The sequence below is a fragment of the Anomaloglossus baeobatrachus genome, chromosome 6, assembly GCF_048569485.1.
Source record: "Anomaloglossus baeobatrachus isolate aAnoBae1 chromosome 6, aAnoBae1.hap1, whole genome shotgun sequence".
In the NCBI taxonomy this organism is placed as follows: Eukaryota; Metazoa; Chordata; class Amphibia; order Anura; family Aromobatidae; genus Anomaloglossus; species Anomaloglossus baeobatrachus.
This window is the reverse complement of record NC_134358.1, coordinates 182444826-182466308: the sequence shown is the minus strand read 5'-3', so window position 1 is coordinate 182466308 and position 21483 is coordinate 182444826.

Genomic DNA, 21483 nt, shown 5'->3' with positions numbered 1-21483 from the left:
GTTCTTAAGATATAATATAAAGATGTATAGCACTTTCATGTATATTCCATAGTGAAGGCCTTATTTAAAGCTTACATTCACTTTTCAAAATGTAATTATAATTTTTTACCACGTTGGCAAGAAATTTACCCCTACAAGCTTGTACTCACTTCTCCTACTTTTACCATATATAACTTTTATCACATTGTCATTCATGAATAGGACATTTATTGCTAACATTTAGTTCTGCTCTTTCTTTTAACTGGTCATCAGAGAGTATCAAAATTGGAATAATTGGTCTCAATTCATCAAGAACAGCATTGTTCATGCCAGTCTTGATGAGGGTGTGTGCTTCTTAATGAATTATCTTAAAAATGGAGTGCACCTCTGTGCGCCTCATCACAAATGTTTGTGGCGTAATTTATGGCATAAGGCATGGCACAACTCATCATGAACTAGACGAGTGGGCATCGCCCTGTTCTGCCTTTGTCCCTGGCAAATTCTTCCCATGTTGGCGGAGCTGGCCGAAACTGTTGTGAAAACTCCAAAAGGCATGACATTTGTGCCATCTTTTTAAATTGTTTGCTTATAGCAGAGAGAAGTAGTGGAACGGGGCTTTAAAGAACCGCGCCAGAGATCACAGATGTAATCTTGGATTAATGTAAACTTTTATTTTGGCACAGGTCTACGCGTTTCAGGAGGCTCAGCTCCCTTCCTCAGGACCAGCAGGTACAAGATACATCAAATCTCAAGTGATTGCGCTTTTTTGTCCACAGATTCCTCTTTGTTTCTGCTAAATTGTTTGCTTAAACACTGATGAATTGGAGCCATTGTGTTGTGTATTCACAAGAAGAGAACAATGATCTGTATATCTTTATTATTAGCTAATAAAGCAAGATTTTTTTTATTTTAATCTCCCATATATTACAGTTTCATTTGTCATTATTGTTTTTTGTTTTAAATTGGCATGTTGTGGTACATGGAATATGTAAGACCTTATTCAGACTGGGATGTGCAGTCTGTGTGCACAACATCTCACACATGAACCAATATGCTCGTCAACATTTAGTCTATGTGAAAACACTTGTAGTGATGCAAACAATCCCATGTGCTGTACATGGCATTTGACATGACTGGCTTGAATATTACTATGGCTCCCTGAACCTGGCCTAACTATGAATCACGTTGACCATAAATGCTTACACACTACAGGAGACAGAGGAGCTTTCTGATCATAACAGCTTACATTCTACAGGAGAGAAAGGACTCTGCTGCCCATAAGTGCTTACAGACTAGAGGAGAGAGAGAGAGACAGGATCCCACTAACCATAGGAACTTATAGTCTATGGGAAAGAGAGAACCCCACTGACCATAACAGCTGACACGCTAGAGAAGAGATATACATTCACAATGCATCAGCAAACTGTGATTAATTAATACATTAACTCCAATAGTGCTGTAAATGTTAAAAATATAGGGTACTTAGGTAGCATTTTTTGATCAAAGAGCGCAAAAGCCTTAGGCGGGCTTTACACGTTGCGACATCACTACCGATATATCGTCGGGGTCACGTCGTTAGTGACGCACATCCGATGACGTCGCTGTAACGCCGAACGCACCTCCTCCTTGAAGGAGGGATTGTTCGGCGGTCACAGCGACGTCGCCGACCAGGTATGTGCGCGTGAAGCTGCCGTAGCAATAATGTTCGCTACGGCAGCAAGAACCAGATATCGCATGTACTACGGGGGTGGGTGCTATTGTCGCGGGCGGGTAGGCACGCCGCCGCTGCTCTCTCGCTAACGCTCGGGTCCGGCTCTGCTGCGGCTGCTGCTCGGTGGCTCGAGCGGTGGGCCGGATCCGGGGACTCGAGCGGCGCTCCTCGCCCGTGAGTGAAAAGGGTGGTTGGTTTTGGGGGATTTAGTCTGTGACGCCACCCACGGGTTGTGGTGAAGATGGGCACCACCGCTGCTGGTGACAGGCATCCCGGGAGCGATGGTAGGGAGCAGCTGGGATGTTGTTTTCCCCCTCCGAGGGTAGGGGTCGGTGGTCCCGGAGCCCGGTGGTGTGACAGGGAGGCAGGGTTGGTGAGGTGCAGGTTTGCAGGGGCAGCGTGGTGCGGTGCCGGATGGCACGGGTGTACTCACTCAGTAAGAGATGCACAAAGTCCTCGGTAAACCAAACGGCTGGATGGACGGGTCCCGCAGCCGGCTGCAGTGTCTCTCCCCGGACAGGTGATGGCGGCTGTCTTTCCCTGCACCTTTGTGTACTTGTTTGACTACGATGGATTCCCAACGGTAGTCAGCTGCCCGGTGTGTGGATGCCGGAGGAGCCCGTTTGCCCGCAGGTGCTGGCCATTGGGTCTCTAGCCTGAGGCGGTAGCTGTATACCCTCACGGTGTGGGCGGTTGCCTTCTAACGGGTCTTTGGCTGTTAGGAAACCCCTGGGGTTCCTGTCACACTCGGATTTGACTGTTGACGGCGACTCCAAGCCTAGCCGGGGTCCGATGGCCCTGCCTGTGTGTGCTGGCTTCACTTCGCTCCCCGGTCGGTACCGGCGGGCCAACGCCCGACCCCGGTCCTACGGTTCCACGTTGATTCACCACTCCTGCAGACGGCCACCACCGTCTGCCAACCTTGTTGTCAGTGCCTGGGCCACAAACCCAGACACTCTCCACTTTACTCCTCTCACTTCAACCTCCAACTTCCAACTACTTTTTCCCACCTCCAGGCCTGTGAACTCCTCGGTGGGTGGGGCCAACTGCTTGGCTCCGCCCCACTTGGTGTGGACATCAGACCCTGGAGGGAGGCAACAAGGGTTTTGTGTTTGGCTAATGTTGCTGTCTAGTGGGGGTGGGGGTATATGTATGTTACCTGTGACGACCTGGCTAGTCTAGGGCGCCACACTATCGCGCTCGACATCGCTAGCAATTGCTAGCGATGTCGCAGCGAGTAAAGCCTGCCTTACAGTCATGTCAATGTGTTCTTAATAATATGGATGAAACCCAATCCCTAGATGTCCTGTTTATTCATGTGCCAAGAAGAAAAAATAGGACCTGTCCACCTTTAGTATTAAAATACAACCTAGGATGTATATATATTGCCTCCCTCCTTATAATGTGGGCTTGCTCAGTGAGTCCGCATTATTCCTTGCACATGTCTACTGATCTGATCAGCAGACATGTGCAGTGCAGCTAACAGGCACGCGTGTATCTCAGATCTTATTAACCCCTTAGATCGCACTGTCAAATTCTGACAGCGCGATCTTACTGTAATGCCCGGGTGGTGGATCCTCTGGGCCGTGCACCGGACTCCCCCAGTGAGGCAACACAGAGCTAACCCCTATACAGGGATTGTCCGGTCACCCCACTAGAGGGCCTAGGGGCACGGTTGCCGGAGCACTAAGCAGGATAAGGTCAGAGTCCTTTCCAGAAGCTGGAATGAGGAAGTCCCTGGGGACAAAGAGTTCCTGGTGCCAGGTGTGATGACGGTGCCCGGGTACTGATGGCAGGTAGAGATGTCAGACGTGAACAGAGTCCAACCGGTAGAGGAGGCAAAGGTCACCGGGTGAAGCCGAGGGTAGGAGGCAGGTTCAGACTGAAGAAGATAGTAGCGTCTCAGCTGATAGTCCCCGTAGGACCACTCGGACAGGCTGTGGCCCAGGCCAGGATAGCTTGGCAGGTCATTCCCCGCAGGACCTCTCGGACAGGACCAGGATAACTTGGTAGAAGTGGTTCTGTGGAAGACACAGTGTTAATGCAAGACACAGCAAGCGGGACCTGGACTCCTAGCTATAGAACTCGTAGAACAGGCGACACCCTCCAGGCAGGAAGCTCCTAATATACCTGACCCTGACTGATGCAATATCCTGTTTAGGGAGTATTGGGCCTTAAAGAGGAGGTCAGTGACCGCGCGCGCGCCCTAATGCGCATGCGCGACGCCCGGGTGCCGGAGGCCAGAGCAGGGAGCGGTGCTGAGGAGGACGTGTGACTGGAGGCAGGAGACCCGGGGACTGGAGCGGTGAGTGAGGAACGACGTCGGGACCCGGGGAGTGTGATAGTACCCCCCCAGGCCCCCCTCCCCGTAACCGGGACAGAAAGGCACGAATCAGAGGAGTACCCACATTCTCCCGGGGTTCCCAGGACCTATCCTCGGGACCATAACCTGCCCAGTCGACCAGGAAGTACTGCCGTCCCCTGACGGTCTTCATGGCCACGATATCTCTTACCGCATAGATGTCATCATCGGCTATGGGAGGAGGAGGACTGGCATCAGAAGAGAAGGGACCAAGGACAACAGGTTTCAGCAAGGACACATGGAAGGAGTTGGGTATCCGCAGGGAGGGCGGAAGCTGCAATTTGTAGGATACCTCGTTGATCTTCCTGAGGACCTTGAAGGGACCAATGTACCGCGGACCCAGCTTGTACGAAGGAATCTTGAGTCGGACGTACTTGGAGGCAAGCCAGACCAAGTCCCCAGGAGAGAAGCGAGGAGGATCAAGACGTCTCTTGTCCGCATGTTTCTTCATTCGTGCAGCAGCATGTCCCAGGGAGGTCTTTACTGAGGCCCATGTAGCAGAGAAGTCTCTGGCCACGGCATCTGCTGCAGGTACATCGGAAGCTGGAGAGACTGGTAACGGCACAGAAGGCTGGAGACCATAGACAACATGGAAGGGAGAACTGGAGGTGGATTCGCTGACCTGGTGGTTATGAGAGAATTCAGCCCAAGGAAGGAGCGGGGACCAGTTGTCCTGGTGGACATTGACGTAGTGGCGAAGGAAGGTGGTCATTATCTGGTTGACTCGTTCCACTTGTCCGTTTGACTGAGGGTGGTAGGCAGAGGAAAAGTCCAGAGACACCCCCAGGTGTTCACAGAGAGCCCTCCAGAAGCGTGAGGTGAATTGGGTTCCTCTGTCGGACACAATATGGGCAGGAAAGCCGTGCAGCCGGAAGTTGAAGGCGTCCGCAAGCTCTTGAGCAGAGGGCAATCCAGCCATAGGAACAAAATGAGCCATTTTCGAGAACCGGTCCACCACGACCCAGATGGCCGTATGACCGGAGGACAAGGGCAAGTCCGTGACAAAGTTCATGGCTATGTGTTGCCAGGGAATGGAAGGTATCGGCAGAGGAAGAAGAGGACCAAAGGGCAGATGCTTAGGCGTCTTGTTCCGGGCACAGGAGGAACATGCAGAGACGAAGGTGGTGACATCCGTACGAAGAGACGGCCACCAATAATGACGGGCGATTGCGCCCCAGGTTTTCTTCTGGCCGGCGTGTCCGGCCACTTTCGAGGAGTGTCCCCATTGGAGGACCTTGAGTCGGTCGGTCTCCGTGACGTACGTCTTCCCAGGAGCGATCTGTGCCAGAGAGACGGGAGCCACCGGGATGACCTTGCTAGGACAGATGATGGACTGGTTTGGCTCCTCCTCTTGGTCCACCGGAACGAAGGACCGAGACAGGGCATCCGCCCTTACGTTCTTGTCCGCGGGCCGGTAGTGTAGCTGAAAGTCAAACCTGGCGAAGAAGAGAGACCAACGTGCTTGGCGCGGATTCAGCCTTTGAGCGGAGCGTATATACTCCAGGTTTTTGTGGTCAGTATAGATGATCACCGGGTAAACCGCTCCCTCCAAGAGATATCGCCATTCCTCCAATGCCATCTTAACAGCCAGGAGCTCTCGATCACCAATGGTATAATTGCGTTCTGGGGCTTGGAAGATCTTGGAGAAGAAGCCGCAGGTGACCATCTTCCCGGTGGTGGACTTCTGCATAAGTACGGCCCCTGCCCCTGCAGAGGAGGCGTCAACCTCCAGGGTGAATTGGCGGTTCAACTCAGGTCGGTGAAGGACTGGAGAAGAAGCAAAGGACCGCTTCAGAGAGCAGAAGGCGGCTTCGGCCTCGGGTGTCCACGCCTTCGGATTGGCCCCCTTCTTGGTCAGGGCGGAGAGCAGAGCAGTTAGGGTCGAGAAGTGAGGGACGAACTGGCGATAGTAGTTAGCAAAGCCGAGGAAACGTTGGATGGCTTTTAGTCCCAAAGCAGGAGGCCAGTCGAGGATAGCAGAGACCTTCCCGGGATCCATCTGCAGACCGGTGTCCGATATCACATAGCCCAAAAAGGGAAGGGATGATTGCTCGAACACACACTTCTCGTGTTTGGCGTATAAGCGATTCTTCCTCAGCCTCTGTAGCACGATCTGCACGTGCTCTCTGTGAGTCCGTAAGTCTGGGGAGTAGATTAAGATGTCGTCCAGATATACGACCACACAGACGTAGAGGAGGTCCCTGAATACGTCGTTCACCAGCTCCTGGAAGACTGCCGGGGCATTGCAAAGACCGAAGGGCATCACGCAATATTCATAGTGCCCGTCCCGGGTGTTGAAGGCGGTCTTCCACTCGTCTCCGGAGCGCATGCGAACCAGGTTGTAGGCCCCACGGAGATCCAAATTGGTGAATATATGGGCCCCCCTGAGCCGATCGAAGAGTTCAGGGATGAGAGGCAGGGGGTATTTGTTTTTTACCGTGATTTGGTTCAGTCCCCGGTAATCGATACAGGGCCGTAAGTCGCCTTCTTTTTTCTTGACGAAGAAGAAGCCCGCACCAGCCGGGGACGAGGACCGTCGAATAAATCCCCATGCCAGGTTCTCGGTGATGTAGTCAGACATGGCCCAGGTCTCAGCAGGGGACAAAGGGTATATCCGCCACCGAGGGGGTGTGGTTCCCGGCAGAAGGTCAATGGCACAGTCGTAGGGTCGATGTGGAGGCAATACCTCCGACTCCTTCTTATCAAAGACATCTGCGAAGGACCAATAGGCTTGGAGGAAGGCCCGGTAAGGAGTCCGGGGCCGGAGGACGATGGATGGGCTGGACTGACTGGAGGCAGTTCTCATGACAAGACGGACCCCAACGGATGATTTCTCCAGTACGCCAGCTAACCGTAGGTTCATGTACCCGTAACCAGGGTAAACCCAGTAGAAGCGGATGAGACATGCGTGGCAGAACATGGAAGGCGATTTCTTCGGTGTGTAGCGCACCGATACGCAGTTTCACAGGTTTGGTGACGAACAGGACGGTGTCAGAGAGAGGTTCCCCATCCACAGAGGCTATCATAAGGGGTGTCTGCAGCGGGGTGACAGGTACCTGGTACTTGTCCACTGTGGCCTAGTGGATGAAGTTACCCGCTGCCCCGGAGTCGAGATACGCCTCTGCCGTGAAGTGGGTTTCTCCTGTTGTCACCTGTACAGTCCATGTCACTGGGTCAGAGAGCTTCCCAGAACCTAGGGTGGCCTCTCCTACCAACCCTAGGCTTTGGAGTTTCCCGGTTTCTCTGGGCAGGAACGCACCTGGTGTGCGCCGTCTCCACAATAGAAGCATAGGCCCTTGGCGGCTTGTTCCGCTCGACGCTGCTCGGAGGACCGTAGCCGGTCCACTTGCATGGGCTCATGGATGGAGGAGCCAGGGAGCACGGATGAGGAGAGGATGGGCTTCTGTGGAGAAGCGGAGTGCCATACAGGACGCCGCTCGCGGGACATTTCTTTAGACCTTTCTTGAAAGCGGAGGTCTATCCGGGTTGCAAGGGCGATCAAGGCGTCCAAGGTAGAGGGGACGTCTCGGCCGGCCAGCTCGTCCTTGATACGACCGGTAAGTCCCTCCCAGAAGGCGGCAGTCAAGGCTTCATTGTTCCACCCTTGCTCAGAGGCCAGGGTACGGAACCGGATAGCATACTGTCCCACTGTCAAAGTCCCTTGTCGTAGTCTGAATAGCGAGGAAGCCGACGTGGAGGCGCGTCCAGGTTCTTCAAAGGTGGCCCGGAAGGCATGCAGGAAGTCTCGGATGTAGTTGGTTACGAGATCTTCCTTCTCCCACAAGGGATTCATCCATGCCAGTGCCTCACCCTCCAGGTGGGACATTATGAAGGCTACCTTGGCCTGGTCAGAAGCGAAGAGGCGCGGCAGCAGTTTGAAGTGGAGCGAGCACTGGTTCAAGAACCCCCTGCAGGTCTTGGGATCCCCGGCGTACCGGGGCGGAGAAGCCAGTCGGAGTCTTGAAGTCTCGGTGGCGGCTCCTACGGAGGTCGTGGACGTGGCTGGTGTTGATAGGGACGTGGCGGTTGCTTGCAGCGTGTTCAGGCGGGTGTCCACTGACGTCATGAAGGCCAGCATACGGGATTGGGTTTCGCGTTGACGGACCAGCTCCTGCTGCAATCCGGCCAACTGAGCCGCTAAAGCTTCGGCGGGATCCATGGCCTGTTCTATCTGTAATGCACGGGTGGTGGATCCTCTGGGCCGTGCACCGGACTCCCCCAGTGAGGCAACACAGAGCTAACCCCTATACAGGGACTGTCCGGTCACCCCACTAGAGGGCCTAGGTGCACGGTTCCCGGAGCACTAAGCAGGATAAGGTCAGAGTCCTTTCCAGAAGCTGGAATGAGGAAGTCCCTGGGGACAAAGAGTTCCTGGTGCCAGGTGTGATGACGGTGCCCGGGTACTGATGGCAGGTAGAGATGTCAGACGTGAACAGAGACCAACCGGTAGAGGAGGCAAAGGTCACCGGGTGAAGCCGAGGGTAGGAGGCAGGTTCAGACTGAAGAAGATAGTAGCGTCTCAGCTGATAGTCCCCGTAGGACCACTCGGACAGGCTGTGGCCCAGGCTAGGATAGCTTGGCAGGACAGTCCCCGCAGAACCTCTCGGACAGGACCAGGATAACTTGGTAGAAGTGGTTCTGTGGAAGACACAGTGTTAATGCAAGACACAGCAAGCGGGACCTGGACTCCTAGCTATAGAACTCGTAGAACAGGCGACGCCCTCCAGGCAGGAAGCTCCTAATATACCTGACCCTGACTGATGCAATATCCTGTTTAGGGAGTGCTGGGCCTTAAAGAGGAGGTCAGTGACCGCGCGCGCGCCCTAATGCGCATGCGCGACGCCCGGGTGCCGGAGGCCAGAGCAGGGAGCGGTGCCGAGGAGGACGTGTGACTGGAGGCAGGAGACCCGGGGACTGGAGCGGTGAGTGAGGAACGACGTCGGGATCCGGGGAGCGTGACACTTACGCACTCCAACGGTGATCATGCTGTTCCCCGCCACCATCAATGACACGATCACGGGGCATCAATTGGTTGTCATGGCAGCACAGGGTCAGCTGATGATCCCTGTCACTGTCATGACTCCCTTCATTTCTGCTGATCAGAGCAATGCTGAAGCATCAATCTGATCGGCAGATGTGATTGGATAGTGCAGGAATAAACTTCCTTAAGGGGACTAGTAAAATCAATAAAAAATGTAAAAAAAAGTTTTTAAAAATTTGAAAAAACCCCTAAAAGTTCAATTCACCCAAATTTTGCCCCATTGAAAATAAAACAATAATAATAATAATAATAATAATAGTCATAAAAAAAATCACATATTTAGTATTGCTGAGTTCAGAAATGACCAATCTATCAAAATATAATATCACTTAATCTGATCAATAAAGGGCGTAGTGAGAAAAAAATGAAAACGGCAGAATTATGTTTTTTTGGTCGCCTCAACATTGCATTGAAATGCAATAACAGGCGATCAAAACATTGTATGTACACAAAAATAGTATGATTAAAAATGTCAGCTCACGACACAAAAAATAAGCCATCACATAGCCCCTGATTCGGAAAAATGAGAACGCTAAGGGTCTCGGAAAATGGCGGAAAATAGCGACAAAAGCGCAAAAAAAACAAAATTAATCATTAAATTGCACTTTTTTTTTGCATTTTTGCACTTGGATTTTTTCCCCCATTTTCAGGTGCAATATGAGGCAGAATTAATGGTGTCATTCAAAGTTCAACTTTTCCAGGAAAAAACAAGCCTTCATATGGCTACAGTGATGGAAAAATAAAAAAGTTAGAAGGGGAGGAAAAAAAGAAATTAAAAATGGAAAATCGCTAAAGGGGTGCATAGATATGCTATGTTGCCAGTATACAGACATATACATACACGGTGCATCAGCACATGGCGATTAATGAATACATGAACTACAATATTGCTATAAACATTAAAAACGTAAGGTACTTAGCGTTTTTTGATCAGAGTGCAAAACCCATGCAACTACATCAAGGTGTACTTTTTAATATGGATGGATCCTAACCTCCAAATGGCCTACCTCTCCATGTGCCAAATGTAATACTAAAGGTGTGTGAGACCTATTTTTTTCTTTTTTTTATAGTACATATCGGAGGGGGTGTAGCCCCCTCCAAGGATCAACACCCTTATTCACCCATCTTTCCTACACAAGGTGTTAATTACGAGAGAGGTGGACAACAATTTTTATTTAGACAAAAGTGGATCACAAAGAACAATGCAATAAAAACCACCATGTAAAAACAAGAATGAGAGGGAATATGATCTGGTGGAGAGCCAGTAACAATTATAACCCCTCAAAATGAGTGAAAAAGGTTAAAATGGGGCCAGATATGAGTACAGTTGCTATAAGGCTATGCGGTAAGTGTGTGTATATATACATATATATATATATATATACAGTACAGACCAAAAGTTTGGACACACCTTCTCAACTGTTAAGAGGACACTTTGTTGTGCAGCAGGCCTTCATTGTAAAATAGCTGCTAGAAAACCACTGCTAAGGACAGGCAACAAGAAGAAGAGACTTGTTTGGGCTAAAGAACACAAGGAATGGACATTAGACCAGTGGAAATCTGTGCTTTGGTCTGATGAGTCCAAATTTGAGATCTTTGGATCCAACCACCGTCTTTGTAGAAAAGGTGAACGGATGGACTCTACATGGCTGGTTCCCACCGTGAAGCATGGAGGAGGAGGTGTGATGGTGTGGGGGTGTTTTGCTGGTGACACTGTTGGGGATTTATTCAAAATTGAAGGCATGCAGAACCAGCATGGCTACCACAGCATCTTGCAGTGGCATGCTATTCCATCCGATTTGCGTTTAGTTGGACCATCATTTATTTTTCAACAGGACAATGACCCCAAACACACCTTCAGGCTGTGTAAGGGCTATTTGACTAAGAAGTAGAGTGATGGGGTATAATGCCAGATGACCTGGCCTCCACAGTCACCAGACCTGAACCCAATCGAAATGGTTTGGGGTAAGCTGGACCGCAGAGTGAAGGTAAAAGGGCCAACAAGTGCTAAGCATCTCTGGGAATTCCTTCAAAACAGTTAGAAAACCATTTCCGGTGACTAACTCTAGAAGCTCATCAAGAGAATGCCAAGAGTGTGCAAAGTAGTAATGAAAGCAAAAGGTGGCTACTTTGAAGAACCTAGAATATAAGACATATTTTCAGTTGTTTCACACTTTTTTAAGTATTTCACTCCACATGTTTTAATTCATAGTTTTGATGACTTCAATGTGAGTGTATGCATATATATATATATATATACTAGAAGGTGGCCCGATTCTACGCATCGGGTATTCTAGAATTTACGTATTGTGTAGTTCATGTATGATTTTTGTTATATATATATATATATATATATAGAGAGAGATGTTGTTGTCTGTAGTTACCAAGTGTTTGTGTAGGCGCTGTACATGTTCTGGGTGTTGTCTGGGTGTGACGGGGGGTGAGAGCGGTGTTGTATGTGTGTTGCGTGTGTTGTGTTGTTTGTGGAGCGCTGTGTGTCTGTAGCGTTGTGTGTGTGTTGCGCGGTTTGTGTGTGTGTGGTGTGTTTTGGGGGGAGGTATGTTTTGTGCAATGTGTGTGTTGTGCGGTATGTGCGTATATTTGTGTGTGCCGCGGTGTTTGTGTGTTGGGTGTTGTGTGTGTGCAGCGTTGTCTGTGTGTGTGGGTGTCTGTGTAGGGCAGTTGTTTGTGGTTCCCAGTGTGTGTGTGTGTGTGTGTGGTGTGTTGTGCAGTGCGCGCGCGTGTGTGTGTGTGTGTGCATCAGCCTCTCTTCTCTCAGCCTACCTCTCCCAGCCTCCCTCCTCCCAGCCTCCCTCAGCATCAGCCTCCCTCTCCCAGCCTCCCCAGCATCAGCCTCCGCCAGCATCAGCCTCTCTCCTTCCAGCCTCCTCCAGCATCAGCCTCCCTCTCCCAGCCTTCCCCAGGATCAGCCTCTCTCCTCCCAGCCTCCGTCCTCCCAGCCTTCCCCAGCATCAGCTTTCCCCTCCCAGCCTCCCTCAGCATCAACCTTCCCCAGCATCAGCCTCTCTCCTCCCAGCCTCAGCCTCTCTCCTTCCAGCCTCCCCCAGCATCAGCCTCTCTCCTTCCAGCTTCCCTCAGCATCAGCCTCCCCTTCCCAGCCTTCCCCAGGATCAGCCTCTCTCCTCCCAGCCTCCTTCCTCCCATCCTCCTTCCTCCCAGCCTCCCTCAGCATCAGCCTTCTGCTCCCAGTCTCCCCCAGCATCAGCCTCCCCATGCATCAGCCTCCACCAGCATCAGCCTCTCTCCTTCCAGCCTCTCTCCTTCCAGCCTCCCCCAGCATCAGCCTCCCCTTCCCAGCCTTCCCCAGGATCAGCCTCTCTCCTCCCAGCCTCCTTCCTCCCAGCCTCCCTCTCCCAGCCTCCCTCAGCATCAGCCTTCCGCTCCCAGTCTCCCCCAGCATCAGCCTCCCCAAGCATCAGCCTCCACCAGCATCAGCCTCTCTCCTTCCAGCCTCCCCCAGCATCAGCCTCTCTCCTTCCAGCCTCCCTCAGCATCAGCCTCCCGTTCCCAGCCTTCCCCAGGATCAGCCTCTCTCCTCCCAGCCTCCTTCCTCCCAGCCTCTCTCAGCATCAGCCTTCCCCTCCCAGTCTCCCCCAGCATCAGCCTCCCCAAGCATCAGCCTCCACCAGCATTAGCCCCTCTCCTTCCAGCCTCCCCCAGCATCAGCCTCCCCAAGCATCAGCCTCCACCAGCATCAGCCTCCCTCGTCCCAGCCTCCCCCTCCCAGCCTCCCCCAGCATCAGCCTCTCTCCTCCCAGCCTTCCCCATGATCAGCCTCTCTGCTCCCAGCCTCCTCCAGCACGCCGTGCTCCTCTGCCGACACTCACACACCCGATCGCATCCACTCACACACACCCGATCGCATCCACTCACACACACCCGATCGCATCCACTCACACACACCCGATCGCATCCACTCACACACACCCGATCGCATCCACTCACACACACCCGATCGCATCCACTCACACACACAGACACTGACGATATCGCACATACGCGCTTATACTCACAACATCCGGGGATATCACATGCTTCTGGCCATGTGATCCTCCGGCAGGTCCTGGAAGATCACAACAGCACAGTATCGAGGCCGAGAAGCAAGCGATATCCCAGGATGTTGTGAGTATGTGGATGCGATGTGATGTGTGTGTGTGAGTGAGTGTGATCTGATTTGTGTGTGTGTATGTGTGTGCTGTTATGTGTGTGCTGTTATGTGTCTGTATTTTCCGCCGCTGCAGGACCTTGATGTGTGGATGCGATGTGATGTGTGTGTGAGGTGTGTGTGAGAGTGAGTGTGAGCCGGTGTACACTGGTAACTATGATACACATCGGGTAACTAAGGGACCTTAGTTACCCGATGTGTATAATGGTTACCAGCTTTCACGGCCTCCGTGAAGATCCCAGCATCGCAAGGTTATGTGTGGAGCTGCTGGGATCCTGACGGAGCCGGTGTAGAAGCAAGCGATATCCCAGCATGTTGTGATGTGTGAGGTGTGTGTGAGAGTGAGTGTGAGAGTGAGTGTGATCTGATGTGTGTGTGTACTCACCTGGGAATCGGGGCTCCGTGTCAGTTGGGCCAGAGCGAGCGTGCATTGCGTGAGGGGGGCGGGGCCTGCAGAGAGCCGGGGCGAGAGGCCAATCCGTGTGGGGGGGCGGGGCCATGGCGAGCCCAGCGGCCAATCAGCTTTGTGTCACCGTAAGGACACAATTTCGGAGCATGACAGACAGACAGATAGACAGACAGACAGACAGACAGACAGACAGAATAAGGCAATTATATATATATAGATATATATATATATATATATATATACATGTGTGGGTATATCTAATATATAAAGTTGAATGTGCATATGTATGTCCGGGATTGTCATCTGCACCGTCGCAGCTACAGCCACAAAATTTTGCACACTCACCCGTCTGGACCCCGAGAGCGTCATAGGCTATGTTTTGAGGGGAAATTTTAACTCCGCGCTTTACAGTTATTCACCAAAAAACCTGCCTCCATTAAAGCGAATGGAGCTGGGAGCCACAGTGCAGCAAGAACTTCAGAAGATTGCGCAGCCACACCCTTAAATAGAATGTTGGCGTATCACAATGCAGACAGGGAAAGAGACAGACACAGACAGGGAAAGAGGCAGACACAGACAGGGTAAGAAACAGACATAGAAAGGGTAAGAGACAGACACAAAGAGACAGACACAGACAGAGAGACAGACTGACAGGAAAGAGACAGACAGGGAAAGAGAGAGACAGGTTAAGAGACAGACACAGACAGGTAAAGAGACAGACACAGACAAAGAGACAGAGACAGACACAGGGAAACAGACAGACAGGGAAAGAGAGGGAAAGAGACAGACAGGGTAAGAGACAGACAAAAAGACAGGTAAAGAGACAGACAGGGAAAGTGACAGAGATAGACAGACAGGGAAAGAGACAGTCAGAGACAGACAGGGAAAGAGACAGACAGACAAAGAGATAGAGAGAGAGACAGAGAGATATATACAGAGGTGGAGACAGACATTATAATTACATTTCTATCTATTTGTTTTGTGGTTTTTGTGTGCAGAATACATTTTTGTTCATACATTCTATTTTGTTAACAGCAGTTATTAACCCGGGTAGTACAGCTAGTATATATATATATATATATATATATATATATATATATATATATATATATATATATATATATAAATACATAGCTACCCTCCACTTGCCCAATCAAGGCCCAAGATGTAACATGCAAAAGATTTGTAGTTTAGCTTAAGGTGCTGAACACAAGAGGGCAGAAGATGGGTAGGTTAATATAGAGGTCTGGAGGCAACCCATGTCAAACCAGCACTAAAAATGGATAAACATGTTACCCAATGTGCCTAGTGCAGGGTGATGGACAGGGAGAGATCCAGCCAGTCACAGTGATCCCCACAAGGACCTGGAGACCCCAATGTACGTTTAGCTAGGGTTTTTTGCTTAATCAGGGAGGGAGCTGCACAGGATCTTGCCTTAACTTAAATTTTTAGTGCTGGTTTGACATGGGTTGCCGCCAGACCTCTATATTAACTGACCCACCTTCTGTCCTTTTCTTTGTATGGCACCTTAAGCTAAATTACAAATCTTTTGCATGTTACATCTTGGGCCTTGATTGGGAAAGTGGAGGGGTAGCTATGCATTTATATATATACTTACCTTATAGCAACTGTACTCATATCTTCCTCCATTTTAACTTTTTTCAATCATTTTGATGGGTTATAATTGTTACTGGCTCTCCAACCGGTCATATTCCCTCTCAAGCCTGTTTTTACACGATGGTTTTTATTGCATTGTTGTTTGTGATCCACTTTTGTCTAAATAAAAATTGTAAATTTTTTGCACGTTATACTCTTGTCCTCTTGTGTCAATTATGTATTCTGAGTAGTGTTGAGCGGACCCGAACTGTAAAAATCCGGATCCGTGCGGTTTCAGCGTCCGATCCGAGTCTCACCCAGAACTCTCTCTCTCTCCCTCTCTCTCCCTCTCCCTCCCTCCTCGTCCCAGATTCCGATGCCCCATTGACAAATATGGGGCCGGATTACGGATCGGATCCGGACTTCTTTGCGGATCCGCCGCGGATCCGCCGGACCCGGATTATTTGCAGTCCGCACAACTCTAATTCTGAGTAGTGCAGAGCAATGGTTTAGCCTTGCAGCGGCATATGAATTGCCATAATGTTCTGCATTAGTTTGAGAACTTTTGTATTGATATCATTGGTACAGCCTGTGCACCCGCACAAGGGCACAAGAGGTAGGAAGGCCCATTTCCACTTCCAAATCAGTTGGAATTTTGCATAATGATGAGTTATTGGACTGAAAATGGCCCATATATTGTTCTTTCTTTTTTTGTCCGCCAGTTAATTACAAGCTATGCTTGGTCTCCTTTTCACTCCCCATTCAGATGAGGCTATTTTGGCACATGGAGAAGTAGGACATTTAGTGGTTAGGCCCCATCTATATTATAGGTGCACCTTCATGTGGTTGCATTGCTGCTGCGCTTTTTGATAAAAAGAAGCTAAGTACATTACGTTTGTGATGTATACAGCAATAATTGAGTTCATGTATAAATTAATTGCCATGTATTGAAACATGTATTCCACAGAGGAGAGAGACACTGATCCAGTGAAGCTAGAGATAGAAAATTAATCTGCCATACAAACAATACTAAATTGGGACCTATTGATCTTCGATGTCCAGGGCAGTGACCACCATTGTACAAGGTTTTTTAAATTTGCGTGAAACCATGAATTTCAGGAAATTTGATTAAAACTTGATCCTCTGTGGATTGATCCACTCATCTCTACTCTATAACTTTTATTTGAAAACAATTGTTGCTATGTGAAAAATAGGAAAGAAATTGCATAAAACGGGAGCATCTAAAGCCAGCTTTACACGTTGCAATTAGTTGTACAATCGCATTTGCGATGTGACACGCCCAGGTTGCATACGGGATCTTATGAGATTGCACATAGGTCGGTCATTTGCTGTCACACGAGCGTTAGTATTCTATGTTAAATTGATTAATTTTGTGTGCGATCCTTTAGATCATGTGCTCTGTGACGTATGCATTGGGCACCTTTTTTTTTTTTTTTTAATTTATTGACTTGCCAAGCGTGTGTAATGTGTAGAGATGCGTTTTTACTATGTCATCTGCCATTCAGCTCTGCTACATGGCCGCTGACAGCAGACACAGACAGCCATGTAGCAGCGGTGAATGGTAGTTGAGAGCAGACACAGAAAGAGCCGCACTGTCAGAATGAACTCGGGTGAACCTCACCCGACTTCATTGTCATGCTGCGGCTCTGTCTGTGTCGCGTCCTGAATAGCGATCACCTGTGAAGGACTCACCGGTGAGCGCTAAACTCCTGAGTAACTGAATTGAGCAGCCCTCTCTCATATACTCACCGATACCCGATCCCCGGCGGCGGCTTTTACTATTTTGAAAAAGCCGGCCGCCCTTTAAACAATCTCGTATTCCCTGCTTTCCCCGCCCACTGGCGCCTATGATTGGTTACAGTGAGACACGCCCCCACGCTGAGTGACAGGTGTTACACTGCACCCAATCACAGCAGCCGGTGGGCGTGTCTATACTGTGTAGTGAAATAAATAATTAAATAATTAAAAAAAACGGTGTGCGGTCCCCCCAATTTTAAAACCAGCCAGATAAAGCCATACGGCTGAAGGCTGGTATTCTCAGGATGCGGAGCTCCACGTTATGGGGAGCCCCCCAGCCTAACAATATCAGCCAACAGCCGCCCAGAATTGCCGCATACATTAGATGCGACAATTGTGGGACTGTACCCGGCTCTTCCCGATTTGCCCTGGTGCGTTGGCAAATCGGGGTAATAAGGAGTTATTGGCAGCCCATAGCTGCCAATAAGTCCTAGATTAATCATGTCAGGCGTCTATGAGACACCTTCCATGATTAATCTGTAAATTACAGTAAATAAACACACACACCCGAAAAAATCCTTTATTAGAAATAAAAAACACAAACATATACCCTGGTTAACCACTTTAATCAGCCCCAAAAAGCCCTCCATGTCCGGCGGAATCCAGGATGCTCCAGCGTCGCTTCCAGCGCTGCTGCATGGAGGTGACCGGAGCTGCAGAATACACCGCCGCTGCTCCGGTCAGCTTCACACAGCAACTGAAGACAGCCGCGCGATCAGCTGAGCTGTCACTGAGGTTACCCGCTGTCACTGGATCCAGCGGTGGATGCAGCGGTGGCCGCGGGTAACCTCAGTGACAGCTCAGCTGATCGCGCGGCTGTCTTCAGTTGCTGTGTGAAGCTGACCGGAGCGGCTGTGTATTCTGCAGCTCCTGTCACCTCCATGCAGCAGCGCTGGAAGCGACGCTGGAGCATCCTGGATTCCGCCGGACATGGAGGGCTTTTTGGGGCTGATTAAAGTGGTTAACCAGGGTATATGTTTGTGTTTTTTATTTCTAATAAAGGATTTTTTCGGGTGTGTGTGTTTATTTACTGTAATTTACAGATTAATCATGGAAGGTGTCTCATAGACGCCTGACATGATTAATCTAGGACTTATTGGCAGCTATGGGCTGCCAATAACTCCTTATTACCCCGATTTGCCAACGCACCAGGGCAAATCGGGAAGAGCCGGGTACAGTCCCAGAACTGTCGCATCTAATGTATGCGGCAATTCTGGGCGGCTGTTGGCTGATATTGTTAGGCTGGGGGGCTCCCCATAACGTGGAGCTCCCCATCCTGAGAATACCAGCCTTCAGCCGTATGGCTTTATCTGGCTGGTTTTAAAATTGGGGGGGACCGCACGCCGTTTTTTTTAATTATTTAATTATTTATTTCCCTACACAGTATAGACACGCCCACCGGCTGCTGTGATTGGGTGCAGTGAGACACCTGTCACTCAGCGTGGGGGCGTGTCTCACTGTAACCAATCATAGGCGCCGGTGGGCGGGGATAAAAGGGAATTCGAGATTGTTTAATGGGCGGCCGGCTTTTTCAAAACAGTAAAAGCCGCCGGAGCAGTGTGAACGCCGTGCAGCGCCGGGGATCGGGGATCGGTGAGTATATGAGAGAGGGGGATAGACTGACATGGACAGAGAAAGAGGGACAGAGATAGTGACCGACTGACAGAGATTAGTGAATTACAGACATTGTGAGGCGCTTCAGAACGCAGCTTTTCAGCTGCGCTCTGAAGCGGACCTTTTTGTAAGCTGCGGTGCAGAGCGCACACCTGCGCACATAGCACCAGACACCAAAATCGTATGAGGGATGTCACACGTTACAATTGACTAGGTTCGTGCAACAAAACGCTCAATTCTAGACAAAGATACGATGTGTTTGCGATCAACGGTTTTGCGTTCAATCCTGATCGCACGTAGATGTCACACGCAGATACCTCACAAACGATGCCGGATGTGCGTCACTTACAACTTGACCCCAACGACGGATTGTGAGATATATTGAAGCGTGTGTAGCGGGCTTTAGTCATTATATTCATCACTCTAAGTGAAAACACTGACATCACGAAGGAGAACGTAATATATTATTATATACAATAAGATGATGGCATTCACATAAGGTTATTTGGGGGCATACTGCAATAACACTATGTATTTGTAAAACTATTAGCCATGCTATGCATAGAAAATCCGGAGCTGTGCCGGGTTGTTTGCATATTTTATAGATTGCCAGTAATGTATGTCAAATTCTAATTTCTGAAAGAGATAAGAGAGCTGTCCGATTTTTAAATACAAATGTTCTACTTTGTATGAGGCAATGTACAGTAAGCAAAACCAATAAAATCTGATGACCGCACAGTCTTAAACTGTCACTCCGTCCTAGCCCAGTAAATCTCTAAGACTACTTTGGTGGTTCTCAGATGCCAAGAACGTGGCATACGTTTCTTTCAAATAGATATTTGCATCAGATAAGTGCCAAGTCGACTGAACTACACACATTAAAACTTGATCAACTGCCAGCCTGGGATAGTTTCTATCACTTTTATCAAGTGATTATATTTATATACACTTTTAATTCAGGTTTTCTTCACACATACGTCCAAATAAAATGAAATATAAAAAGCTAAATAACTGTTTATTAACATTTATCTCACTAGATTAGGTGGAGTGGTGTTAAGGAATACAATTCTACAGTCTCTTTATGAAAGGTTTACCTACCTCATTAGATATTAAATATTTAATGTAAAAAGAAAAAGTCATTCAGGAATACTTGGAAACTGTCTGGTTTCTTATGGCAATTAAGATTTCCCTGAGCTCCCCTTAACCAAAGAGCTTTGTTCTTTTGAGGCAATTACCAGAAGTAAAAAAAAATATATATATATATATAATGCCAGTAAAACTCTAAAAAAAACGGCATATCGGCAGAGGGAGGTAGAAGGAAATTTGTTTAGATCCTCAAAAAATAAATATGAGCCAGGTGTCTACAGTGTGAATTCTGTTCAGTATTTAATGCAAATATTTCCTTTATCCTATGAGGCAAGAAAATCTCAAGTTCTGCTCAATAAGAATAAGAGAAAAACTACACAGAAAACACAATGTGCCTGATTTATTAAAGCTTTCACATGAGAATTCTGGTGGAAAACCTTTGAAGAGTCACTAAATTTAGGTGCAACTCGGAGTGGCGTTTTTACACCACTGTCTGTTAGCTCTGAAAAAAATGGGCAGAGCTGGGGCAGGATGGAGGCATGGCGGGTATAGGACACCACAGCTCTTCTATTTCATGTGGCGCTGTGGTGTTCCCTAGGCCAGAAATCTCACTCCAGCACTTGACTGGTTTTATATTTATGGCTTAGCATATGAAAAAGCATGCCACTCATCAGATGGTGTTGATTCATTATATATGGACACCTCTTTATGAATCATGAGTGTGTCGCGGGCGGAGGAGGGGACGCCGCGCTCTCCCACTGCTGCTCGGGTCCGGCTGCCGCGGCTGCTGCGGCCTGCTGCTGCTCGGTGGCTGGAGCGATGAGCCGGATCCCGGGGACTCTAGCGGCACTCCTCGCCCGTGAGTGAAAGGGGGGTTGTTGGGTGTGGGGATGGTTGATTGTCCGTGACGCCACCCACGGTTGTGGTGATTTGGTTGACACCACCGCTGCTCTGTACGGGGATCCCGGGAAGGATGGTATGGAGCAGCCAGCTGTTGTGTTGCCCCTCCGTGGGTAGGGGTTGGTGATCCCGGGCCCCAGTGAGGAGGTGGGAGATGCAGGGCTTGGTGGGCGCAGGGACGCGGGGGCAGCGCTGTGCCTTGCGGCACTGTGGTACTCACTCAGCCTGAGACTTTGACACAGTTTTACGGTAAACCACACGGCTGGAAAGACAGTTCCCACGGACGGCTGCACTTGCTCTCCCAGTAGGTAACGGTGATGTCCCTTTGACCTGCACTTAGTGTTTCTATGTTGGTAGCGATGGGTTCCCACCGGTAACCCGCTCCCCGGCTTGGATATGGGCCGGAGGAGCCCTGCTGTGCCCGCAGACGCTGGCCCCGAGGAACTGGTGGTGCCCTGGCGGTGGCGGTGTTCCTCCTTAATGGTTGGACTTTTGCCTTCAGTCGGGACTTGGTTGTTGGGGGATCGACGTCCCCTTCACTGACGGATTTGGCAAATTATGGCGACTCCTAGCCTTGCCGGGGTCCGAGAGGCCCCTGCCCTGGTGCTGACTGTCCTTCGTATACTGCTCCAGACCGCCGGGCCACTACCTGTCCGCGGTCCTTCCAGCAACCTCCGAGCAGTCCCCCTCCAGACGATCACCGCTGTTGCTGACCTTGCTGACACTGTCCTGCACTTAGCCGGACCAACTTCAGGTCTTTCTACGCTCACTTTTACTCTTT